Genomic DNA, 19,043 nt, shown 5'->3' with positions numbered 1-19,043 from the left:
GCGAGTGGGTTGGAAAGGGGGAACTGATTACAAGGATCCACATGTGATCTCCTCCCTGGGAGATGGACGGCAGAGAAGGGGGGGAAGGGAGACTCCGGACAGGGCAAGATGTGACAAAATAGCAATGTATAAATTATCAAGGGCTCATAATGGAGGGGTGAGCGGGGAGGTAGGGAAAAGAAGAGGACCTGATACAAAGGGCTTAAGTGGAGAGCAAATGCTTTGAAAATGATTAGGGCAAAGAATGTACAGATGTGCTTTATACAATTGATGTATGTATATATATGGATTGTGATAAGAGTTGTATGAGCCCCTAATAAAATGTTTCAAAACAACAAAAAGCTAGTTTATAGGAAAAGAAAGTATGATATAAGCTAGAAATTTGAATTTACAAAAAGTGTTGGCAATGGAATAAAATTTTTATTCAATATTTTATTTATTTGTCTATTTATTTTTCTTCCAAACCATTTTATTGGGAGCTAAAGCAGATACATATGATTCCATAGTTCAGTCACATCAAGCAGTACTGTTCAATTGCTACTATAATCCGTTTCAATGAATGAAACCGTGTCCTTTTTGAATTCCTTGACATCTGCTCCCCTAGCCCCCGAAACCCACTGTATGCCCCAGGATCCCTTATTTGACTTGCTTTCTCTATACTTTCATTAATTGCTAGTGTAATTTACTGTAAAGCAGAAAAACACGTAACAAAAAGTCTGGAGTGTTACCCCAAATGACAAAATACATCTGAAACAAACCTCAATAGGTATTGGAAGTTGAGGAAGCAGGTAATACAAGAGCAGTCTTCTGCCCGTTCCCGGAGTCCATGACAGATCCAGATGGGCTTAGAACCAGTTATGTCAATCTGGTTACTGGTATGTGCTGACTTTTCTGGTTGACTGCCTTTCTCAGGATTTCCTGGATCCCAGAACACTCTTTAGTAGCTGGCATCCTAGAGCATACCTCTTCTCCCTTCTGCTGAATACATGCTAAAATTCCCAAAGCTGATTGTTATTCATAATACATGGAATATACAAAACAACAACAAAAACACCTCACTACCTTCCAGTAGATTCCACCTCATAGCATGACCTTATTTCTTTATCTTTACTGTTGAGGAGGGAACACTGTTCCTCAACTGCAGCACAAACAAGGACGCTTGCAAACCTCCATCTTTGCACTGGCCGCAGAGTGAAACCGCTGGCTGTGGGGACTGGCTGCAAAGTTAAAGTAATAAAAGTAATTTTTAAAAATATTCAAAAGAAAAATTTTAAATCTTTTAAAACATCTGTTCACCAACTAAGATTCTTTAACGCCCCCCCCAAACCATGTTATTAGGATCTAATCCAGACATTGTAACTTTCTATAGTTTAGTCTTAGTAAGCAGTGTCATACAATTACTAACACAATCAGTTTCAAAACATGTCCTTCCTTCCTGAACTCATTTATGTAAGTTCCCCTTTACCACTCACCTTCTCTGCTGTGACCCCCACGAAGCCTAATTCTAGTTAATGTCCCTACAGATTCACCAATCCTGAACTTCATACATTTAAAAAAGAGGCAAAACCAGAAAAAGATATTTCAGGGAGTCAAAAAGGCTATCAACCATGAAAAAATACAACAGAGATAAACCCCTATATAAAAAAAGAGAAAATATTAAAAGCCAGATTAAGCACAAAGTGTATCAAAAGAGAGGTCAGATGAAAAGGTTTTAACCATTCAAGTCAGATTTATCATTATAACCTATTTTTGTCTGTCTGATCACCAGCTTATTCCCATTTCTCAATTATAATTAGAGGGAAATCACTGGTGGCTTGTTCCCTGTGTACCCTGTAAATGTATTTTGAGCTTTCACTGTCATCCAAAGTCTTCTGCACGCCAGAATATCACAATCTAAGCTCTGATATTATTGTCTCCTTTGGATTTGGATTACATAATTTACAAACCTTTAAATATTTTTAGAGCCTCATCTGTCTCCCTTGGAGTGACTGGTGGCTTTGAACTGCTGGCCTTGCACATATATCCCAAAGGGAAATCCACTGTGCCACCAGGGATAGAGGATTTGTATATAACATTCATTACTTGCTTTTAACTTTGTTTCCCTGATTCCTTGAGAACCACATAGCTAAACTTATAACCAATAAGGGACTTTGCAAAAAAAAGCAAATGAACAAAACCAGACAAGACATAACACCAGAAAAGTAACACATATGGAAGGAAACATGCGATGAGCTCTTCACCATCACTTGTCATTGCAGACTTGCAAACTTAAGCAATGAGGTACCATCACATACTGTCTGAAACAAAAGTGGGGGGGGTGTCTCACAATAAAACAGGCAATTGAGAAGTAGCTGCAGCTAATGTTACTCCCTGCATTTACAGTTGTCTGAAAGTCACAAAGAAGGTTATACTTCAAAAAATATTCAAGAATATGCATGAACTGTATTTGTTATATACTCATAATCTACGATGACCCTGAATAAATGTTAATGTCAATCTGACTACTTCTGAAGATTTCTATTACCAAAGTGATTGGTAATTGATTGCAGTTATAACTAAACTTTAGAATCTGAAGCATTTGAAAATATTTTCACCCTAATACCTAAAAAGGACAATGTACTTATAACCTTTGGCTTCAGTGACCTTAGTACAGTGCAAACTTGGGTTCCACTGTTTACTTAGTTTGTTCATTTGTGAGTACAATAATGTCTCATCCAGATCATAAAGGTTTTATGTGTATTTCCTCAAGTGCAAATTCATTTGCTTTTCATAATTACATGGGAATTTTTATTTGAATCATTAAGGAAATCATTGACTATTTACCGTTATTTATACCAAATTCCGAACTCATTGCCATTGAGTTGGTTCTATGTCATAACACCCCCATAGGGTTAGGTACAATGGGCCCTGTGGGTTTCGAGACTGTACTACTTTACTACCTGCTGAGCTTGCAGTTAGCAGCCGAACGTGAAACTCATCATGTCCCCATGGCTCCTTATTTCATTATATTACTTTTTATAACTTATTTTTTACACTTATCCTTGGTTTTGGTTTATCCTGTTAGGTTTTATAATAATTAGAAATATTAGATTAAGGTAGAGGATAAAGGGAGGGAAATAAAAGAGGAGCTGATCCCAAGGGCTCAATGGAAAGTAAATGTCTAGGAAAGAATGATGGAATATATGTACAAATGTATCAGATGCAATTGATGTATGGTTTGTAACAAGAATTGTAAGGACCCCCAATAAAATGATTTTTTTAAAAGAAAGAAATAGTAGACTTATTGAATTTTAAATGCTGAATCATTTTAACACTTCTAAGTAAAAATAATAATTTGATGTAATATAGTATATTGTTATTTTGGCTAATAACATTTACTTTCCAAAATTACTTTCAGCTTTCTGCCCCTCACTCCATTAGAGATGTTGGTAGGTGCTATTGAGTCAGTGCTTACTCATAACGACTCTGTATAAAACAGAACAATAACAATAATCCCCATTTCCTGCACCATCCTCACACTTCTCCCATATGTGAGACCATTTTAGCAGCCACTGACTATTCACCTGATTGAGGGTGCTCCTCTTGTTGCTGACATTGCAGTGCCATGGGACATTCTTCCCTAGGGACTTGTCTCCCTGATGACATGCTCAAACTAGGGGAGAAGTGTCAGCCTCTCCACTTCTAACCAGCATTCTGAGACACTCATTTGAAATGTCCTGCTCTTGTTACACACTTGCCATTTTAGAGAAATCAAAGTTGTCCTTCCAATGAGTGTCCCTGCAATGAATGATCTCAGAAAGAAGTCCTCCAGTCATTCCAGGTCATTCCCTTTGACTTTGTCTCACACCTGAGGGGCCTCCCTATGCTCAGAACACTTGTTTCTGCATACACAGAGACAATGGGTAGCATAATTATGGACATGGCACAACTTTAGCACCAGAAATCACAGTCATTATTTTCTAAGACAGAGATAGAGATAATTAGTCAATCACCCCTCAGAGAGTCAAGAGAGCTATGCAAGGAGGCAGCTCAGGAGACCTGACCCTGCACTGTTAGATCAATACACCGTCTGAGCTCAGGATCTTTAAAACCATGAACTGCACCCATGAGTATGGACATGCCTGTTTTTACTTTCAATGTCAACAGTTTTCCAGTGACAAGTAGGATGAGAATGCATATGGTATAAGGGCCATGATAATCTTTTTTTATATTTCTACTTCAGAGAACGCTAGTTATTGCTTACAAGCCTGCATTGAGAAAGAAAAAAAATTAGAAAGAAGGAGGATGAGAGGTAAGAGGGGAAGCCCTAATTTTAACAAGAAATCGTCCCTGTCATCCATCTGTGCCTGCCTAGGGCGGGGTATCTGTGTTCAGTGGGTCCTGTGCTCCCCCTGCTGCCCTGTCTTCTCTCTTCAGGCGAGGTTTGTGTCTGGGCTCACACTGACTTCCCCTCGCTATGCTCCTTGAGCAGTAATACATGGCCGTGTCCTCAGCAGTCACGGAGCTCAGCTGCAGGGAGAACTGATTCTTCGATGTGTCTCTCGTGATGGAGAGTAGGCTTTGGAAGGCTGGGTTATAATATGTATTGCCATCATAGCATATTCACTGCAACCCCTTTCTCGAAATCTGGTGGATCCAGCCCCAGCAGTAACTACTGGTGATGGAGTAACCAGAGAGAGTGCACGTGAGAAACAGCTTCTGGGAGGGCTTCACCAATCCAGGACCTGACCCTGGAAGCTGTTCCTGGGACAGGATGCCTGAATACAAAAACAGATGATCCCTTGAAGTTACAAGCATCCCCATAGACTAGTGGTTCTCAACCTTCCTAATGCTGATACCCTTTAATAAAGTTCCTTTTGTTGTAGTGACCCCCAAACATAAAATTATTTTCTTTACTATTTCATAACTGTAATTAGAAAATTTGATGAATCGGGCGACCCCTGTGAAAAGGTCGTTTGCCCCCCAAAGGGGTCATGACCCACAGGTTGAGGATCACTGAGATCCAGGAAAGATAATGGAATCTCTCACCTCAGGGAACTGTCAACAGGCACAGGAGAACACATATAATAGCATCTTTAGACCACAGCTATGCTTTCCAAGGTACCCACAGCCCTGTCTGAAGAGAACTGATAGACTTCAGTGCCGAAAGCTGGGATTTTAAACTAATACCTGAGGAATGATTTGCATAGGAGGGAGCCCTGTGCTTGTAACTAGAGACTCCTTTGTTTCTTCAGAGGCCATTGTTGGGTAATTCTTTTGAACCCATCTGTGTGTTAGTCTGCAATGAGAGATCATTTTCCCTCAGAGGTGTTTGTGAATCATCAAAGGGCAGACCAGTATTTCTGAGCCCAGTATGCTCTCCCTCCAGCCCTTCATTGCTCCTGCCCTGACTGAGGCTCCCATATATCCTTTGCATCAGAGACTGGGCTGTATAGAATTCCTTGAAACCATCAGGTCCACCCCGCAGTGTTTCCATTACCTCACACTCTCAAAAGCACATTTCTTTTTTATACACTGATGCCACTTAATCAACCCATCCACTCCTTTCCTGAATATATCACCTTATGTTTCTTGGGCTCTGGGAATTGCTGCAATATCCAACAGTAACTCATGAATGTTGAGGAAAAGGCTCACGTGTTGGTGGGTCCACTTCTGTCCAAATTCCTGTGCTCAGGCAGCAGTTGCTGGGACCAGAGGCTATCCTTCACTTCTGTCCCTGTAATTTACTAAGGCACATATGCCATGAGGCCACTGGCAGGATGTCTCCAGTAGGCATTGGCCTCCTATTAATGTGAGTTAGCTAGGTCTTTCCCACCTTGGGCCATCATCATCACCAACCCCACTGCTCTTACAAGCGACACCATCACTACATCCCAGTGCCTGATGGCTAATGAAAAGCTCAGTGAAAGTAAAGTGATTCAAGTGTTACAGTGTCTCAGGGAAGAAGTTGCCACCTAGAAAAGCTGGGTCCAAGACAAGACAAGGTTTTAGCTCAGTATCTTCTAAGAACTGCAAGATTCTAAAGAAACCTCCTTGTCTTGGTAGACAATATTCAAAACAGTGCAAAACCTGTCCAGTGTCATGACTACATAAAGAGATACATCAGAGCATGGAGTGGGTGGCAATTGTTGATCAGACTGGCAAAATAAGAACATGATCCAAGAACAGTAATTCAGATCTTGAACCAAAGCACCCCAGCTTGAGACCCAGCAGGCACTCAGGGTTAAATGAGGTCCATTCAGGTCTTCAAAATTTAGGGAATGAACATAGACAATTTCAAATGTCCTTTACAGGAGATCCTGGCTCACCTGAAACTGGAGCATTTCCAACCAAAGTCTGCCCTTCTATTTGTGCTTCAGTTACACCCCCCTGATAACTGCTCAGGGATCTCCACCTTGAATTTATTACCCAAACTCACAGATTGTCTCATTTTGTAATATTTTTCGTGTTATTGACCATGAACATAATTGTATTATCTGTAAACAAGTATTATTAATGTTCAGTTATCACTCAGCTTTCTTTCTCATTTATATCCACCATCACAAGCATTCTCTCCAGTCTTACAGTTGACACCACTCATTTACTGAATGATTAAATCATCGGTATATCTCTAAATTATTATTTATTTTAACAGTGCAGAAATCCAAGCAGAAGGTGGTGGTCAACTGGAATTCTCTGGACCAGAATTTTCTGAGAGGAATAAGCAATTGCCTTGCAAAAATGTCACTGTAATTCCAGAATTCAAGTACATGACATGATAATATTTTCAGATAATAACTCATTGAATGACTTCAGTTTCCACATCCAGACTGCTATGGCATTACTGGAGCATGGTCATTCCAGCACACACTCGTCTCATAACATCTGTTGCTGGTGGTTGGCAGAGCAATTTAAGTTTCACACTGCAATGTAGCTGCGCACTAGTCCAGATCACCTCCATCTCTGAATGTGAATGCCAGATTGTCTAAGCTAATCCCATGGCAATGGTTAGTATGGCCCTTCTTAAGTGTAAATCTGTGGACATCATACCTCTGCATAAAACTTTTCTACCAAGTGTGTGACCCATATCCTGAATGACTTTATACATTCTCACTACACTGTGAAGAAGCAACACATTGATCTCTAGATTCAGATGCTCTGGGCACTAAGTAACTTCAACATTCAGAAATGTGGAAATGATAGAAAGTATGGGTGCAAGGAAAATTAATACATATTTGTTACAGTTTTGTACTGTTGTACATTAAAAAACAAACAAACTTGCAGTCCCACCTCCACCCCCTAAGGGACGGATAACAGAAATGTGGGTGAAGGGAGACACCAGAAAGTGTAAGATATGAAATAATAATAATAATACATAATTGATCAAGGATTCCCAAGGGTGGGGCAGTGGGTGAAAGAGCAGGAAAAGACTAGCTTATACCAAGGGCTGAAGTAGAAAGAAAATGTTATGGAAATGGATAATGGCAGTATATGTACAAGTATGCTTGATCCAATTGATGTATGGAATGTTGTAAGAGGTGTAAGAGTCCCCAAATGATTATTTCTACATATATATAGGCTTATTTATGGTTTAATTTTCTGACTCTATGAAAAAGAAATAGCGATGTAGTGCCTTTTTAAAGATCTTAATAGTGTTGCTTCTTCCAAGAAGGCATTTTCATAAGTCTGGCCAGCTGGCCTTGACTGGAAGCATGGAATGCATCAAGGCTGAGGGTCAAGAATTGTTCCAACATCCTAATCTCTCTTAGGACTCATCTGCCTCCCAGCATGGTGCCTAGGTGTCTCCTGAAAGCTGAAGGATAAAGTGAAATTTACATTACATTACTTATTGAATTATATTTATATTTTAATTAAATACAACTATTTAAATTCACATGCACCTATAAAATCTGATGCTTGTGCCATTTATAAACATTTTTTTAGGGGTGGCGACAATGCAATCAAAACACAAGGCAAACTTTAGACAAGAGATTAACTCAGAGCAAGTACCTCTCCTTCCTCTAGATATGGTAGCACAATAGTCCAGGCCCTCAAATGTGTCCTCTGAAACCCATCATCAGTTTTCATCCTGATTCCCATCCAGTGTGTGTGGATGTCGAGGGGATGAAGACAAGCCACTTTTTGATATACACAGGACAGCCCCGATGCACAACTATGGCTTGAGGACATTGTGATGTGCTTGCTGTTTCCTCCTGGACTGAGCAAATTTCAGGGAAATCCCAGCCACTCTCACCTCCCAATACCCTTACTGGGGACAGACTTGCATCATGACAGATGTTTGCCTTGTCTCTTTGTGTGTATCTGACTTCAAATGTGTCCTTCTGCTCTTTGGAAATGGGAGACTGTTTCCTCCCCTTACAATGCAAAGTTTCTAATTCAGTGGTTGATACAAATCCTTGCATAAGAGAAGCTCGGAGGGAAAATGTAAGATGGAGAGGAATCCAGACACTGACAGGAAGCCGGCTCTGAATCCCCCTCCACACTCTCTGCCAGAACTGAGCCCTGTGGTGAGCGTCCTGAGCAACCCTGAAGTCCATACCTCCCTTTAGGGAGGTTTAATTTATTTATCTATTTATTTATTTATTTATTATTTTAAAAACACTTTATTAGGGGCTCATACAATTCTTATCACAATCCATATATATACATACACATCTGTACTTTTTTTACCCTAATCATTTTCAAAGCATTTGCTCTCCACTTAAGCCCTTTGCATCAGGTCCTCTTTTTTTCCTTCCCTCCCAGCTCTCCCCTCCCTCATGAGCCCTTGATAATTTATAGATTATTATTTTGTCATATCCTGCCCGGTCTGGCATCTCCCTTCACCCCCTTCTCTGTTGTCCATCCCCCAGGGAGGAGGTCACATGTAGATCCTTGTAATCAGTTCCCCCTTTCCAAACCACTCACCCTCTACCCTTCCAGGCTCGCCCCTCACACCCCTGGTCCTGAAGGTATCATACACCCCGGATTCCCTGTGCCTCCAGCTCCCCCATGCACCAGTGTACAACCTCTGTCCTATCCAGTCCTGCAAGGTAGAATTTGGATCATGGTAGTTGGGGGGAGGAAGCATCCAGGGTCTGGGGGGAAGCTGTATTCTTCATCAGTGCTACATCGCACCCTGACTGACCCATCTCCCCTAGACCCCTCTGTGAGGGGGTCTCCAGTGGCCGACGAATGGGCCCCTTTAGGGAGATTTGTGTACAGACTTACAGATTCCCTTTTCCGTGTCTCCATTATTGAAATAGGTTGTGTTCTCAATGTTAAGGCTGTCCATTTGAAGATGCAGAATGCCCTTTGCATTATCTCTGGGCACTGTCAATCAGGTATTCACAGTGTATATGTAGGGTTTGGAATCAACACAACTACCAGCAACTGTTACTCACTTCAGGCCTGGGCTTCAGGAACTGGTGGATGCAATCCATGTTATAACTCCTGGTGATGGATCCCTGGGTTGGACAGGAGAATCTCAGAAGTGCCCTTGTCTGCCTCACATCTCCCAGAGCCCACCAGCTGACCTGGGAGCATGCAAACACCAAGATCCTGATCAGGAAAACATCACACATTGTTTCTCTTGTTCAGCACATTTTCTTTCCCTCCTTAAAAATATTACAACACGGGAATCTCAGGATGGCAAAAATTCCACTGTGACTTATGTATAGTCATACCTTTGCAGTGAATGGGGAGACCTGGACATCCTGTGCGGTGTGTCTCTCTCCTAGAGTTGAAAGTCTGGGCTAGTCGGTTACATCAGCAGAAGAACATGCCATTGTGTGTGTCATTTATTAAAAGATAGCTGAAAGGCAGATATGAGTGTCCTGGGGGAAATAGCTGGCAACTTAATATGTGAAAAAAAGATTTATTATTATGCCAGTTTACCCTATTGGTTAAATCACATAGACACTAAGAGGAACAGAGGACACCATATGGCTATTTTCCCCAGATTATAACCCCTTTCATCCTTAAGCTATAAATACCTAGATGTACAAGCTAAAGACTCCAAAACAGGAAGTTATGGTCACATGTGGTAAGGTTCAGCAACTGAGGGGGAAACAGATGAGATAAAAACAGAAGAAGATCTATCCAGGAATTTCTCCTGGGCCTGTATTGCCCCTGAGGGAGAAACATGGATGTTTTGTGAGGCCACACCTCAGACATAGGTTTACAACTATGAAGTCAAAAGAAAACAAAAACAAACAAATACAAAAGAATGATGCAGTCAGATGCTCTCGCTTTAGCAGAGCTCCAGACAAAACTTACAATTATTAAAGATAATAACCCTGGAATCCACCAGAGAGTGCTGAAAAGGCAAGTGCAAATTTTTATTTTTTCTTTTGTAAAACCAATGTGAAGAGAGAAAGAAGAACAACAGAACATCACTAGAGGCTGGGAGCCTTTGGTGTCCAGAACAAAGAGAACTTCCACTAATGATAGCCCTTGATTGAACCTCTAGTATCATTCCCTCCTCTGATCTTGCCTTTACTATTTACTATTTACAAAGAAAGAAAGAAAAGAAAAGAAAAATAAATAAAAATTTAAAAGGCCCACAAATCATGGCTGGTGGCAGATTGATTAAACAGTCTCTGGTGTGTTTACAGGAGGAAGAAGACCATGATTAGGAGAGGGACAGCAATTAAATTTAAAAGGCCTACAAGATTGGATCACAGCCCTCTTATTTCTAGATCTGATTCACGAAATGTTAACCTAGAACGCCAATATTTGTCAAGGGCATTCTAGATAAATAAGTTCCTGAGGATATACAAAATCAAGTAAGTCTCTCCTCTCCTAGCCAGAAGAGACTCAGCAACTCTCTTGTGAATTCCCTTACATAACCTATTTAATATTGCAAGTTGTGTTAGTCTGGGTTAATTAGAGAAACAAATCCAGAGACCCTCCTATGTATGTAAGAAAGAGCTTTATATAAAAGAGAAATTGTATATAGAGAAAACATCCCAGCCCAGTCCAGATCAAGCTCATAAGGCTGATATTAGTCCATATGTCCAAAACCAGTCCATAAATTCCTCTTCAGATTCACACAACACACGCAATGACACAGAATTCAGAAAGATCACAGGCTAGTGGGTGAAAAGCCTTGCAGATGCACTGGCAGTGGAAGCATCTTAGCACTGGTGTGGGTCTTCATGTGGCTTCTCCATCTCCAGGACTCTGGCTTTATCAGCATAGCTCTACCTGGTTTGTCAACAGGAATATCAAGCAGAGTGTGATTTGGCCTCCAGTGAGCTATTTATCTCCAGCACCCCTCCAAATAAGGTCATCAAGATGCAAAGTGATTGACGGGCTAAACTTCACCCCCTCACTCATAATATTCTCAATTTGACACCAGATTATGTACCTACCACACAAGTCAATGGTCAGATATAAGCAATTGAGTGTGAATGTATGTGGAAACTCAAACTGAATTTAGTGATCTCATCATAAACTTCATTTGAATTATGGTACTTGTAATGAATGCTGATAGCACTATTGATTTCCAGAAGAGAAAACATATATGCTTTGGAAATAAAGAACAGTCAGAATGCTCTTTGGATTCAAGTATGGCAAGACTTTTCTCAGGTACCGTGGATATGTTATCAGGAGAGACCAGTCCCTGAAAGGGACACCACTGGAAAAGTTGTGTAGCATCTCAAAGGAGGAAAACCCTCAAGGAGATGGATTGACACATTGGCTGCAACACTAGGCTCAAACTCAGCCACACTTGTGAGAATGATGCAGGATTTAGCAGTGTTCCATTCTGTGAGCACAGAGTCGCTGATTCAGACCTGACAGGGGAGCACCTCACAACACACGTAAACCTCAGCCTCCCACAAACCTAGGCCTCAGATTTTAACCTGTACACTAAACTCGGTTTTATGACAGTGTATTAAAAGTTAATCCAAGAATACCAGTAGTATGTTGTTTACTTTGCTGTCTGCAGTGTGAAGTCCTGATGCTGCAACAGGACAGAGCACCTCACTGGGCTTCATGTACTTGCCTTTTTTGTTTCAAGTTGTGGTTTTGTTAGAGTGCACGGTGTGTTGACCAACTATTGCTATCTGTCCATTGAAATTAATTGTTTTTATAGCAGACTTCTACTTGAAGGAGAGACACTGCTAATATTTTTAGTTGGGATGTGGGAATGTCCCTACAAATAAAGTGAAAAATTGGGAAACAAAAGACCTATTTCAAGTTGGATTGCTCATGAGCATCATCGCCCTCCAATACTGTCTATCACACACCCTTAACCTGTTGCTCAGGGAGACATATTTTGATTGACAAGATGAGTTATGTCCTTGCTGGTTACTAGTATTCAATAAATATGTGTGCTCTCCCTCATATCCCTGCTTTGTTCATGTTTTACTTGAGGCAAGTGGCCCAGTCCCCTGGACTGCCTAAACAAAATGTAATACATAAGACAGAATTTAGAGTGCATTTATTTCCCTTCAGAAATACTCCCATGCGTTACCAAACCAATAAATCCTAAAAGAGCAGAAACCCTCATCTTTCTTCAAAAAAGTGACTAGCTGGTGCGGACTGTCAGTCTTATGGTTAGAAACATGTGTGTACATCACTAAAGAAATAGAACTCAGGAAACAAACTGTAGTTGAATTATGGATATTGCATGCTGTATGTGTGAATTTAAACATCTTATATACTTTAGCTTGGTTCATTAAACAAGCTGTAGAATTTTCAGGATTACACAGGGCAAACATGTTTGGGAAGTTATCTAAATTTATATTCAGGGAGTCTGGAAATGAACCTTTAAATTATTTTCTCTGTGACTGACTCATTGGCCACTCACCCCACACATTGTGAGCCTCACCCTGCTTTCCCTGTGGCTGCTTCTATGCTGAGAGGAAACAAGCCATGGACCAACCTTTCCGGATTCATCCTAGCTTGCCTGCCCTCAAAGGGTCGGGGGGTGGTAGTTGACTAATGCCCTAGGGGTACAGGTGTATTCAGTTGGGACAGGTAAGGCCTTTTCTTGGTCATATATCCTATTAAGCATACTTTTACCTCAAAACTCTGATAACTTGGGATCTGAGAACAGCGCATAGTAGGTCTAGTCGAGATAGACATAGGTAAAAGAAACAGAGGAAGGATGGATAAATGGAGATGTAAAGATAAGTTCTGGAGACTCTGTGTCTTTAGCTATACTAGAGGTCAGTAAGGCACATCATCTAATAGACAGCACTTCCTGTAATCAAGACTTAATCTTACATTGGGATACTGGATATTAAAATCATGACAGGAGACTCCAGCATTTGCTACACAGTCCCCTTCTCAGGAAATCAGGGTTTCCTAGCTGTGCTCAGGGATATTGATGTTGCTAGAGAAGACAGTGGCACAAACTCGTTTTACTTAGGCACAGGACATGGACGCCTGCCCCAGGCTTCATGACACTCCCTGGGACATAGGAGGAATTCAACCTGTGTTGCAGTCAGGGTAAAAACAATTAAGAGACTAGATTCTGATCCAGATGGGCAGTTCAAGTTGCTCTGATTATTTTATAAGGTTAATATGATCCACAGTGAATGGTTTTTGAAAGATGGACATTGCACAAAATCCAGGGTTTTGTTGTGGTTTGTTTGTTTTAAAAATGGAGCAAGATTCTACCTGAACTTATAATTTCCAAAGGTTTTAGACACAAAACTTACCTTTCATTAAACCACAGAATCCAACTGGAATTAGAGTCCTTTTTTCAGTTCACTCTGATTGGGTCCTTGGTGACCTAGTCTTTGGCGACCAATTGAGAGCCTCGCCCTGTGTTTCCAATGTCTGCTCCATGGTGATAGTAAACAACCCATGACCCAGTGTTCCATCCCTCATCCTCCCCTTCCTGCCTTCATGAAGCCTGGTGAGATTTTGTTAAATAATGTTCTCGAAGAATGGGCATAGTCAATAAGATATGGTTGGAGAGTTGTATTGGTCACACACAGCTAATTAAGAATCATTTGGTGCCCTGACAACATCACCATGAAGATCACTGTGATTCACACAGACATATAGCCCTACCCATCAGTCATGTATGCTACTCAGAAGATCCCAGGGAGCAGCGGATGTTTCTGAATGACTGATCTTGAAGTAAGCAGCCCAGTTCCTAATCACTAGCCCTCTAGATCCTACTACTTATCAATGAAGTGGATATATATGTGTGTGTGTGTGTGTGTGTGTGCTTCCATTTATTCTAGGTTCTCAAAATCTCTGTGATAAATTTTCATAGTATTAGTTCTGTTGTGATTTTTGTCTTTTCAGATTTTACTCTTATTATTTGATTTTCCTATTCCTTTTAGTTTGATACATTTGTCAGTAGTTTGTCAAAATTTGTTAATATTTTGAAAGAATTAACTTCTCGTCTTACTGATTTTTCCCATTGTTTTATTTTGAATTTATTTCTGCTCTATTCTTTATTATTTATTTTCTTCTGGTGACTGGTGATTTATGTTGCTCTTTTTGTTGTAATTGTGGACGATGCTGTGTTAAGACGGTCAGTTTTTATTTCTTTTCTGATATCTGCATACAGTACACAGCAGTGCTTTTGCTGTGTACCAAAACATTAGGTATGCATATTTTCATTTTTTCAAGGAATTTAACATTTCAATTTCTTAATCCCACCATTTCCCAATAATGTTAAAGCACATTATTGTTCATTTTCCATATTAGCTTCCCCCTTTATCTTCCTATGATTCATATCTAATTTCATAATTTTCAATGCTAAAATTATTTGTAATATCAAATAAAAATATTAAGGCTAGCATTTTAGCCTACCATATGATTTATTGTGAAGAATTTTACATGTGACATGGAGAAAAATATATATTGAGCTTTCCCTTGTTAGAGTGGTCTCTTTATAGAGGTCAGTTAATTGTGCTCTTAGTTCTTCTGTTGCTGTGTTGATTTATTATCCAGTTACTTGAGTTGTTCTGTAAAGCTGAGTGTGGTGTATTTAAGTCTATTATTGTAGAATTATGTACTTTTTTCTTTTTCTCTAAAAGAGTTTGATTAATATATTTTGGGAATCTGTGTTTGGATGCATAGATATGTGTTATTATTATTTCATCTTGCTAATTTGTCCCTTTTAGCATATAATGCCATTCTTTGTCTCCCATGAGGGATTTGGCCTTGAAATCTATTTTATTAGTAAGTAATATTGCCACTGCTCCTTTTCAAATTGTCCTTAGTTAATACTGCTACCCTTGCTTTATTTTTACCCTTGCTTTTTATCGCCATTATAATTTCTTCCATCTTTGATTTTTAGATTCAATTTGTCTTAATGTCTCAAGTGTGTTTCATATAAGCAATAGATTTGTGGATCAAGTTTCCATATCCATTCTGCTTCTCCTTGCCTCTTAAGATGTGCATTGAATCCATTTATTTCCATGTCATTATTGATGTGTATGCAGTTTATTGCTGTCATTACACTTTGAGATTCCTTTTAAAAATTTTCCCCTTTGTGGAGTTATTGATTTGTTACTCAACTTTTCTGCCATGAGTTCATTATGTGTTTTATAATTTTTCTTTGTTTTTGTGCTATTGTATTGTAGGTCTTGGCACATTGTACTTCATTTATTTATGTATTTTTCTATTTATTTATTTATTTAGGTTTCCTTTGTTGAAGAATATTGTTAAAAATTATTTGTTTCCAAACAACAATATTGGCATAGACAATATTTTCTAGGGTGTTCTATGTGGTTGTTATCCTATAAACAATGTAAATTAGTGAGTATTTGTTGTTAGAATGAAAAGTTTCAAGATATATCTGTGGGTGTGGAAAAATATGAGACTCAACATGATCATTTTTTCTGCATTAAATATTTCTAACTTTGACAACAAATGACACTATGTAGTACCTGAATTGTAAACTGAGATCTGAACAATACATAGTACTCTGAAATCTGCCTCGTGAAAGATAGACAAACCCCATTCCAATGGAAAGAAGGCGTGATCAGATGCACGAAGGCTCCCTAGAGTCTATGCATGGTGGTCCCTGGAGAAGTGCTGACAAGGTGGGAAAACTACAGCTGCTGAGAGGAAAGTTTCACTGCCTTCATTCCCTGCCTCTGCTGAAACTGAATTTGTGTCTGTGCTCACACTGACTTCCCATCACTGTGTAATACATGACTATGTCCTCAGGAAGCACAGAGCTCATTTTTAAATAAACGTGGCTCTGGGAGGTATCTCTGGTGATGCTGGCTCAGTACTGGAGAGCTGGTTTATATGTTGTTCCCCCATTCTCCCATATTATCCCAATCCACTCCAGACTCTTTCCTGGAGCCTGGTGGACCCAGATCACATGATGGCTGGTTAAAGAGAATCCAGAGACAGCACAGGTGAGAGACAAAAGTCTGTGAGGGGCTCACTAGTCCAGGGCCTGACTCTTGGAGCTGCACCTGGGCCTGTACAGCTGGGGATAGAGAGAAACCCAGTGGGCCATGTGCTCGGATGCTGCACTCCCAGACTTCATGTCTGACTCCCTGAACCACTCACCTCCCTGAGTTGCCAGAAAGAGAAAAACCCACACATGCTTCATGTTCATGTGGATAAGATTTGTGACACCCAGAAAATGCTCTCCAGGGTGAGATGGAACATGAATATAAGGGCATGTGGTTTCATCTGGCTGCCTATTAGGCATTTGCGTGTGGGCGGTGCATGGTATGTAAAGGTGAAAAGGGCTGAATGGGGCCCCTGCCTCTGGGACTGACCATAGAAAAGCAATGCTGATGGAGTCCTTGGGAGAACACAGCCCTCTCTCTGAGGTCTTCACTCTACCAGTTATGCGGACAGCTGTGCAGATTTTAAGTTGAAAGTAGCTTTACATCCATTACCATCAGAAGTACACAGATTACCTGGTGAAATTGAAGTCAATCTCTATCCTTACTATGTAATGGAATCAAGACTAGGCCTACCACATAGGGAAATAAGCGTATGTCATTCCTAAAACTCCTTTCCCCTATAACATTTCAGAATAGTTGGGAAGGAGTAAAAGATACTTCATTATATTCTAGATTTAATATTGGAATTAAAAGGTTTCTTAACAACAAGGTTATTTGTGGGTTTCAAAGAAATCACAGAGATAAAAACTTATTTTTCTTCCCATGAATTAGTACCCAGGGTGGGTGTTTGGCTCAATGTATTCTGAGAGCCTCCTGAAGACAGCATCCTATCACATAGAGGAAAGATGTTTCCTGGGCTTACACTGTCTTCCACCTTCTGTGGGCCACACAGTAACATTTTCTCTGGTCATAAGCATTCAGACTATTGATCAGGAGTGTTACCTGGAGTTGTCTCAGCAGGTTTCCTGCCATAGGTAGTGGAGCTACCATAGTGGTCAGCACAGCAGTGCTAACTGCAGTCTTTATCCAGACTCCTGTGGGTCCTTTGTACCCCTGCAAGTCAACTTTCTCCCTAAGGTTAGTTTTATATGTGGTCTCAAGCAAACACTCCTTCAGTGTGAAAAGCTTTAGAGGTACACAGTACTACAAGTTGCAAACACTCTGAATTGGATAGAGTGAAAGAAAGTATGATCTATAGACATAATTATTTATATAGATTTTGATATTGAGGTATATGCCACAATAAAATACTGGTAAAAAATCTGACTGAACCACAATGAAGGTATTGAACAGGGTTTAGGCTGCATTCTTTACAGAGGTAGGGGATAGTATTTAAATCAGACTTCTATTCAAAATAATTGAAAAAGGAAATTTTTAGTTAATTATTTGATGTTAAGAGGAAAGTTTCTAACCAGAATTATTTTGGTGGGGACTGTTTCTATTATTTGTTATAGGAAATTGAATAGATGTTGGTAATTGTTGAAAACAGTGATAATCTAAAGCCACCAAATAATACCTAGGAAGAATGTTGCAAATATTAATTTGTTGCATATATATTTCATGAGAAAAATATATTAAAATATATGACAGAGAAATGTTTGCACACTTAATTGGAAACTGATGGAAATTCTTTCCAGTACAGCATTTCAAAATCTGTTTAAAATATTGAACAGGAAAAGAGATTAAGATATAAGCCAATAGCATAATTGACCAAAAATATGTTCATCATGACATAGTTTACATTTAATATTTTTTGTTTGCTTTTCCCCAAGAACCATTTTTAGGTAGCTGTGGTAGTTATATAATCATTTGTCAATGTGAGAGGGTTAAGAGTGAAGGGGTGGAGTCTAACCTGTCAATCAGGTCATAGCCAATGAGGTCTCTGTGTGGGTATGGCCTTATCCTGAGGATTCTGGAACTCCTGCATTCCTCCTTGGAGGTGGGAGGCTCTCTCTCTCCCTGTCTCTCTCAGTTCACTCCTTGGGAGACACTGCAGCTGACAAGACACATGGAACTATGCTAGTGCCCTGAGCTGGAGAATCCTCATGGACTTCCCTGCCAGCACTGATATGCTTACAACGCCACTGGATCCAGAAGACTTCCCACCCACTGTTCTGTGATCTTCCTGCATCCAGCATCATTGCAAGTGTTTTGTGAGTCTAAAGACTTTAAAAATAGGTATCGGACATGTGGGCTAAGATCGGCCTTAAGGACTTGATCTGTACTGGACTGGGATGTTTTCTCACTAATCAGTTTCTCTTGTATATAAAGCTATTTCTCATACACATATGAGTGTCCATGAATTTGTTTCTCTAGTCTATCCAGAGTTACACAGTAGCTAATGTAGATACCATATTGTTCCACAGTTCAATCACATCAAGCACTATTTAATACACATTTTCTCTTCTGCATTAGATTAGGGTAACATTATTAGATATTTAAAAGTTTGAAGGTCAGTTAAATCTACCAACCTCACTGACTTAACCCAAAGTGTGCTGTAAGTAGGAAAGGTTTTTGTAAGTCCCTAAAAAGGAACAGCTTTTCTTCAACAACTACACTGCTATGTCTACTCAAAAGTCATTCTAGTGTGGCAAGAGTACATATCACTGTAAAGCAATTTATCTTTGTCACAGGAAGATATTTTTTAGACATAAAGTAATCATAAATAATGTTATTTATACCAAATAATGAATTTTATACAAAACCTTATACTGA

The sequence above is a fragment of the Tenrec ecaudatus genome, chromosome 17, assembly GCF_050624435.1.
Source record: "Tenrec ecaudatus isolate mTenEca1 chromosome 17, mTenEca1.hap1, whole genome shotgun sequence".
Taxonomy (NCBI): domain Eukaryota; kingdom Metazoa; phylum Chordata; class Mammalia; order Afrosoricida; family Tenrecidae; genus Tenrec; species Tenrec ecaudatus.
Note: the sequence above shows the minus strand (reverse complement) of the source record.